The following is a 7318-nucleotide window of genomic DNA, read 5'->3' as shown; positions in this document are numbered from 1 at the left end:
ACACACACACCCCCCCACACACACACACACCAAAATGGTCATGCACATACTTTCAATTCATTCCATTTAGCCTGAGTACCACTCCAGCAGAGTGGCCCTGTGTTGTCATGGTTACCACATCCCAGCAGCTGGGAGGATGAGGGGATGGAATGATGGAGTGAAGTGGAAAAGTTGAATTTAGAGAGAGTATGAAATGCTGATAAGAGCTCTGGTAGACAGCACGTTGGAAATGGAAAGAGTAAAAGGGAAGCCATAAAAACTGACAGTAGACATGAAGGCAGCAGGTGGGCACTGAGAATTTATCCAGAAGTATTAAAGAGACATAATGTGTACAGAAGGGTTCAAGGTTTTATATTTCCTGACAGTGTAATCGTAAGAAACTTCAACCTGATTGACTAACATCGTTTTCATGACTGACAGCTTTTGGCTTATTTGAGAGGAATTTGAACTGAAGAGTGGGAGAAGGCAGCTTGTCAGGAAGGTGGATAGGCAGGTTAGTGAAGGTATCCTGAAGATGAGTGTCACCATGGGGTAGAAAGGCAGGCGAGTTCACAGGATGAGTTGTGCAAATGAGACTGAAGGACCATTAGTGAATGCTTAAATTAACGATTCAGTGTGAGATGAAACAAGGAAAATATCTGGGAAAATAAACTTTGTGGACATGGAAACAATGAGGACAATGCAACGCGCTGCAGCCAAGTTAAGAATTGATTCAATTTAGCATTTTTTTCTGGAAATACATTTAAAAAGTTTCTACTTACATGAAGTTTACACAAGATGTTGGCAAAAACGCAAGTAATCCTCATCTACTTTCACCTTCAGATTCTAGTCAAGAATGTAGTGGTAAATTTCTTTATTCATTCTTTTCTTAAGTATTTATCAAATCTGCCGGTGGCTCTCTTTAATGTTCCGCCTGCAGACTTCCCTTTTGGCATGGCCATTTGGGGTGACAGACAGAACCATTTTACCTCTAAATATGACATGTGCAATGACCAGACTGATTTTTTTTTTTTCAAAATCTTCTCAGCAAACCTCAGACAGGTTTCAGCAGTTTTTTCTTCATCTGTGGAGTTTTGTGCCATAAAAATGCCTTGCCTGTTATTTCCAGGTATCTCTGAAGCTCTCTGTAAGTGTCCCTTGGCTCTTTGGCAACTCTCTTAGTCATTTTGTCAGAACGCTTCTCTGAATCACCTGTCTGGTTCTGGTTCATGGTTGACATCTGGGTTTCAGGACTGGAACGTTCAGAAGTTTAGAGCCGCATTTGTAACCGATGCCATTGGTTAGTTTTATAGCAGTGGGCCTTTTTTGTGAAAATTAATTCTAAAACTGTGTGCAACACTTTGCTATTAAGAAAGTGTTAAAAAAGAATAAGTCAATACTTATTTGCACATAGTTATAAGAAAACTTTCTAAACATTGATAGATTTCAACAGTTTTTTGGCTGTCTGTCATTCACTCATCCTATTTTTAATGTTATAAATTTATTTCCTGTGTCATTCCAGTTTTTTTACCCACAACTTTATACTGTATGTTGGGTAATCTGTTTAGTGTATGTGTGGATGAGTTTGGTTTTTAATGACAGGGTGTGAATTTTATGGCAGTAACATCCTTAACATACTAAGAAAAATGTTGATATTTTCAATTCTTTTGCAGTCCCCTGTATGTCAAAAGTGGGGAAACACATGGAGCGAAAGTACCTCAGCAACTGACAAGCAATCTAGTGTATACTACCAGTGTATACTAGAAGTGTTCTTTACTAATAATCTAGTCTTATACAGTCGGTTAACCTTGATGTGTTCTGCGTTGTGTTCAGATGAAGAAGGGAGTCAGATCACTGGAGTTGCTGGTTGATCTTTAATGCAGGTTGCTGACAGAGCCCTGCACAAACAGAAATACAAAAAGCCCTTTAACATGCAGCTCTTCCATTCACAGGAGTCGGAATTCCCCCAGCAGATAAGCACATGGAGAAATTCTGTGACTAACTAATAACAATATCTGCTCTAATATTTAAGAAAAATGTTCTGAACTTGTCAAAATAAATGTATGTATTAAAACATAGACATTCACAGCTGCATGTGCTTTCACTTATTTTATAAATTTCAAAAAAACCTTGACTTTACCCAGGGGCAAGGAAAGTTTCTTCCTTTTTTTCGGGCGGCTTGGTGCCCCTTGGGGTTGTTCCGTTATTGTTTTCTTGGCCCCTTTTTTTAAGTTGCCGTTACGGTTGTTGTTTTTTCCCAAATTAATTGGATTATTCCATTTTTTAAATTTTACCAAAAAAATAGGATTCTTCAGTGTTAATCAGGATTTGGTGAAATTTCAAACATTCTAAAAATAAATAAAAGCACATTTTCTAAACTTGTTACACTAGCAAGGGGTGTTGGCTTGTGGTGCACCTTCTATGCTGAAAGGTCTGATGACAGGAAGTGTGAATGGTGCTGCTCTGTGGAGGACTGGACTCTGTAACCAAAGAATTAGAGGAATAAAATGTTAAACTTCTTTGCTCGTTGTTTTCCTCTTGTGTCCCGAATTCAGGGCTCCGTAATGTACACAGTGGAAAAACACACAGAGAACAACCAGTCGCCATTCAACGTCAGAGATATCTAGAGTTTTATTCAGACAATTAAATGGATAGAAAAACAGATCAGCATCGCACCCAAACCATCAAGAAGTCCAAATCATAAAACAGACATTTAATTACCTGAGAAAAGTAGAAAAATGAACAAAACACAAAAATAAGAGAAAAAGCAAAGGCGCCTTTGGGAATCGCTCGTGCGGCTGCAAACAAAGCAATTCGATTTGCTGCTATAAAATGGGGACTTTTTATTAAGAGGTGTAGTCCTAATTTTAATATATGCATTGAAGGTGTGTCCTCTCCTTCTAGTCCTCCAAGCAGTTTCAAATTACCTAGATGGGATGGTCTAAATGATTTTGTCACCTTCTTTGAGACGTATTCAAAACCGAAGTTGAAGAGAGAGAGAGAGAGAGAGAGAGAGAGAGCAAAGGTCCAGAGTGAGTAAAAGTTAGAGAGAGCAAAGGTCATTCTCAAACAGGATTTTCTCATGTCGGTTACATCTGGAGTCTCTCCTCTTCCTCCCTTTCTAAACATTTGAACAAAGACCCTAGTTGTCAGAAAGAGATTTATTTTTCACCTAGACCTTGTTTTGTTTTTCTCCAGGTTTTAAGTGTCTTCTTTACCCCTAGAAAATCACTAAAGAATTTGACTTGTGAACAGACAGAACTTGTCTTTTCCATCCTGTTTTTATCTGAACTGCCTAGCATCTGTTTCCTTTTCTGAGCAATTAATCAAAAAACAGATTCTTGCATTAAACCTAAAGTAATATATAGGCAACTTGGAACCCAGTGTTCTTATTTTAAAATGCTGATGATTCTATAAATTATTATACATATGGTTAAGTTTAAAAACTAGCATATTTTAATTTTATTTTCCTAACAACTCCCAACAGGGAGAAACACGAACAATTAGTGGAGACAAAAACAATTTCAAAATCACTGCTCCATACAGGTCAGGATCATGACACCTTCATGACCTTTCCTACACGTTCTCTCTTGGTGTTTAATTTCCCTCATGCTACAGTGACGTTGTGATCGTGAATTGCTTAAACTGCCATGGTGATCATTTTTATTCTGTGGATAAAATCAACTCCAACTCAGACACTGAATGAAAATCTATCGCATTAAAGGAGGCTTACATTGTAGGCCTGTCTTTGTGTAATATTGTGGAATCATAATGTAATAAAGTATTTGCAATAAACTCGTTTAATCATAAAATAAATGTTGTTTGGAAGATGCAGTCATGTGAATAAGTTATGACACCTTGTGAAGACGTCTGAGTCGTTCTAATCTGTTGGCAAATGGAGTTTTAATATAAAGCTGATATAAAAAAATAAATAACATTAAGACACAATTCGAGGTGAAGAAACAATACTATAAGCTTTTCTAATCCTGTCATAAAAAATATATTTTCTACAAAGAAATGTACTTGACCTCTCCCACTTTTATTTGCAGTTAAAATGTTTAAACTCTCACACAGACTCATCAGTTCTGGTAAACATGGGGAGAACATTGACACTTGGTATTTTGACATAGCTTTACCCATTTTAGACCTCAGGCATCGGTCTGCTCCTGTCATTCTGTTGAAATGAGAGCGGGCAGCACAGTGAGATCAAAGAGACATCAGTGGAGAGATTTAAAGAGATCTGAAAGGAATTTGAAGTCAACAAGTTCGCTGTCCAGTAAATGGACAAGTGGAAGACATTCAGGAGAACTGTCAACATATAAAATTCTGGCAGTCCAAGCAATCTCACCAAACAAGAGTAGACAGCAAAATCTGAAATCTTCTAAAACCCCAAAGCATCATTACAGGGTTTACAGCGGGTTCCTGATGCTGATGAATATGAAAATCAATGGTGGTGCAAGCAGAAAGAGACTGCACAAATTTAAACTTCAGGAGAGATGTGCCAGCAAAACATAAAGCTGGCACAAGGTAGACAAGCTTGCCAAGGTAGACAAGTACCAGGAAGTCTGAGGTAGTGTTCTTTAAAAAGATGAACCAAATACTGAAATGTTCAAACACTACAACAGAGGGCACATTTAAAGCAAAAATAATATTTCAGGCAGTCATACCAGCTGCATTGCATGGAGGTGGAAGCTCACTACTGTCAGATAATGGTCTATGATCACCGGGATTGGCTCTAATATGAGGTCCTTCTCACCTGTTCTCTGCTCAGACATTAATTCTTTATGTCAGGATCTCTGAGACCTTTTCAGTATCAGTCTGCTGCCTCCTGTGGTACCATAAGTTATTCCCTTCTCTACAGATCCCAGCTGTGTCACTGGTCCTTCTGAAACACCAACTTCTTCCTCAATCTGCATTAATAATTTCCGGTTGTTACTAGAGTAAATTATGTGCTTCTTCCAACCCTTTATAGAGTAGAATCTATTGTTTGTCACTGTACATATGTACAATGATATTAAAGGTTATTCAGAGAATAACCTTTATTATTCTCTACTGGTACTGATGCAAAACCAGCAGCACACCTGGTTTTGCATCAATACTTCCTTCCTTAGCTCTAAGAACCATCGTAGAATCCAGCCTGAACTGAACCATGTTTCAGAGGGTGACTGAAACATGCAAAAACATTAATGCTGAAGCAGATCTGGACCTTCCTCATGACTATGACCAAAAACCATACCAGAAAATCCTCCAAGTACTGCCGCAGAATTCAGAAATGGTGAGCCCAGATCTTGATCTCACAGGGATGCTGCGCAGTTCATGTAAGAAACCCTTGGAAGCTCTCATGGCTGTAAGCCAGGTCAGGGGAAAACTTTCCTCAGGCAGACATCAGACGCTGGTGGACAGTTAGAAGAAGCATCTCACTAACGTTACAGCTGCAGCATGTAAAAAAGAAATTACAGTATGTTATGAGACAGACAATCTGTGAAAAAACAGTGTTCCTCTGCCTTCTCCCAAAGCTCCCAGATTCAGTGTAAACTAGAATCAACCATTGAGAGCCAGGAGGCGGGTCTTAGCGCTGTCAGCTACAGTCTTGTGTGCTGTCGCTCCTCCCCCTCCCTCCACAGCTTTTCCCTGTCAGCATAGCATGTTGTGAATGCTCAGGCTAGTTAGCATAGCCAAAGATTGTGGCAGATAAACAGTTCTCCTGTAATGCTAAGTTGTTTTTCCACCATTTGCACATTTAGCATTGAGTACATGAGTTTGAGTAAAAGCGCTAAGCCCCTCCTCCTGGCTTTGATTGGTTGATTATCTTCATCATGACAAACTGTTATGACATGGTGACAGACTTAACAAATATGTAAAAAACATATTCTTTAGAAAAGTTATATACTGGAGCTTTAGAGGCTGGCTCTGGAAATGAAATAAACCACTCTTATTTCCAGAGATAAATAAAAAAATAAGTTGGGTTAAACATCAATATTTGAACTAAGGTATCTAAATAATACCTGAATATTTAGTAGGGTGTCTAATTATTTTTTATCACTGTATGAATGTATATACTGCATGTCATAAAAAATATATTTTCTAGTTAACAGACCTTACCAGAGAAAAACAGAACATTTCGTGCTTAACTGTATTACATTAAAATACAGACCGTAGTAATGGAAAATAGCAACACAGGCTGCACTCCTGTATTGTGCCAAGCCTCCACTTATTCTGAGTCCTAAGTATTATTCAACTCATAATTTGTTACTGCATGGTGAGGTAAAACAGTCTGCAGCACTATGATAATGTATCTAATACTGTTGGACAGTGAAGAATAATGCAACAGTAATGGATTTTATGTAAGAGTGGTTTTATTGATATTAGACGCTGCTTTGGAAGATTAAACCATTAGTTTATGGTGATGAGATCAGCGCTGTGGCAGGCAGCTAAATAGCATGGGGAAAGTCTGTGGAGAGAGACGATTAAATAAAAATGAACTTGTGCTGATAATTGTCAATGATTCCCACCAATAACCACTGTGGTGCAATAAGCTCATGCTGTCAGATCTCAAATGGGGTTGTAAGCATTTGGCCTTGATAAAGTCTCCCAGTTCTCTCTGCCAGCACATCACCTGGAGCAGCAATTGGCTGGACTGCAGTGAAGTGGCAGCACCAAGGGAATGAACCTGTCTGTGCACCCCAGGAAATCTGATTTCTAGCAGTAAGATGGAATATTATTTATGATTCCATTCATATTTGAGTCAGTACAATCTGTCTTTTCAGGTGGAGGTGAGATATTTGTATATGTGTGTCAAATATTAAGATTGAAAGCAACACTGGGGAATTTTACTGCAGTTTTTTGGGGTAAGTAGGAGAAAAAGTTTGCTGAGAACAGATTAGTTTTAATCAACCAATGGCATGTGCTCACTAACACACTGAAACACTAACATATGAACACACCTAAACCTTCTGTTGAGGTGAAAGAACCTTGCAATCAGATTTAGTTCTAGTAATAACTGTAATTCTGTGTCTTTGAGTGTTTGTGAGACTCCAGAAGGTTTCCTGCAACATTCTGATCTGTTACTGCTCCAACACTCTCACATTAAAAAAGAACTTTGACATTGACTCAGTATATTGTGTGGCTACTGATATTGAATGAATTAAAGGCCATTGAGCCAGTTGATGTATGATTGTAAGCAGGGGTATACAAGGATGACGCTATGTGCCAAGCTCAAGTTTACTCGTGGTTCACCCGCTTTAAAAATGGTGAAATGTTCATTGATGATCAACTGTGTTCTGGACTTCCGTCAACTTCCCGAACGGACCAAAGTGTCCAACAAATCAACGAGCTTGTG

General features: G+C 38.5%; 1 long non-coding RNA gene across 1 annotated transcript in view; it reads right to left on the bottom strand.

Moving 5' to 3' along the window:
- The window catches only part of LOC107834672 (uncharacterized), a 3388-nt gene extending 852 nt beyond the window's left edge, over positions 1-2536 (bottom strand). Inside the window, exons 1-2 of the long non-coding RNA XR_001660477.1 lie at positions 2396-2536; positions 1787-1877 (exon numbers count right to left, since the gene is read on the bottom strand). This is a non-coding gene — a long non-coding RNA (uncharacterized LOC107834672). The remainder of the gene's footprint in view (positions 1-1786; positions 1878-2395) is intronic.
- Between the last annotated feature and the right edge of the window lie 4782 nt (positions 2537-7318).

The sequence above is a fragment of the Poecilia formosa genome, unplaced genomic scaffold (assembly GCF_000485575.1).
Source record: "Poecilia formosa unplaced genomic scaffold, Poecilia_formosa-5.1.2 Scaffold714, whole genome shotgun sequence".
Lineage (NCBI taxonomy): Eukaryota > Metazoa > Chordata > Actinopteri > Cyprinodontiformes > Poeciliidae > Poecilia > Poecilia formosa.
The sequence above is the reverse complement of the archived record's forward strand: the minus strand, read 5'-3'. Positions and strand labels throughout refer to the sequence as shown.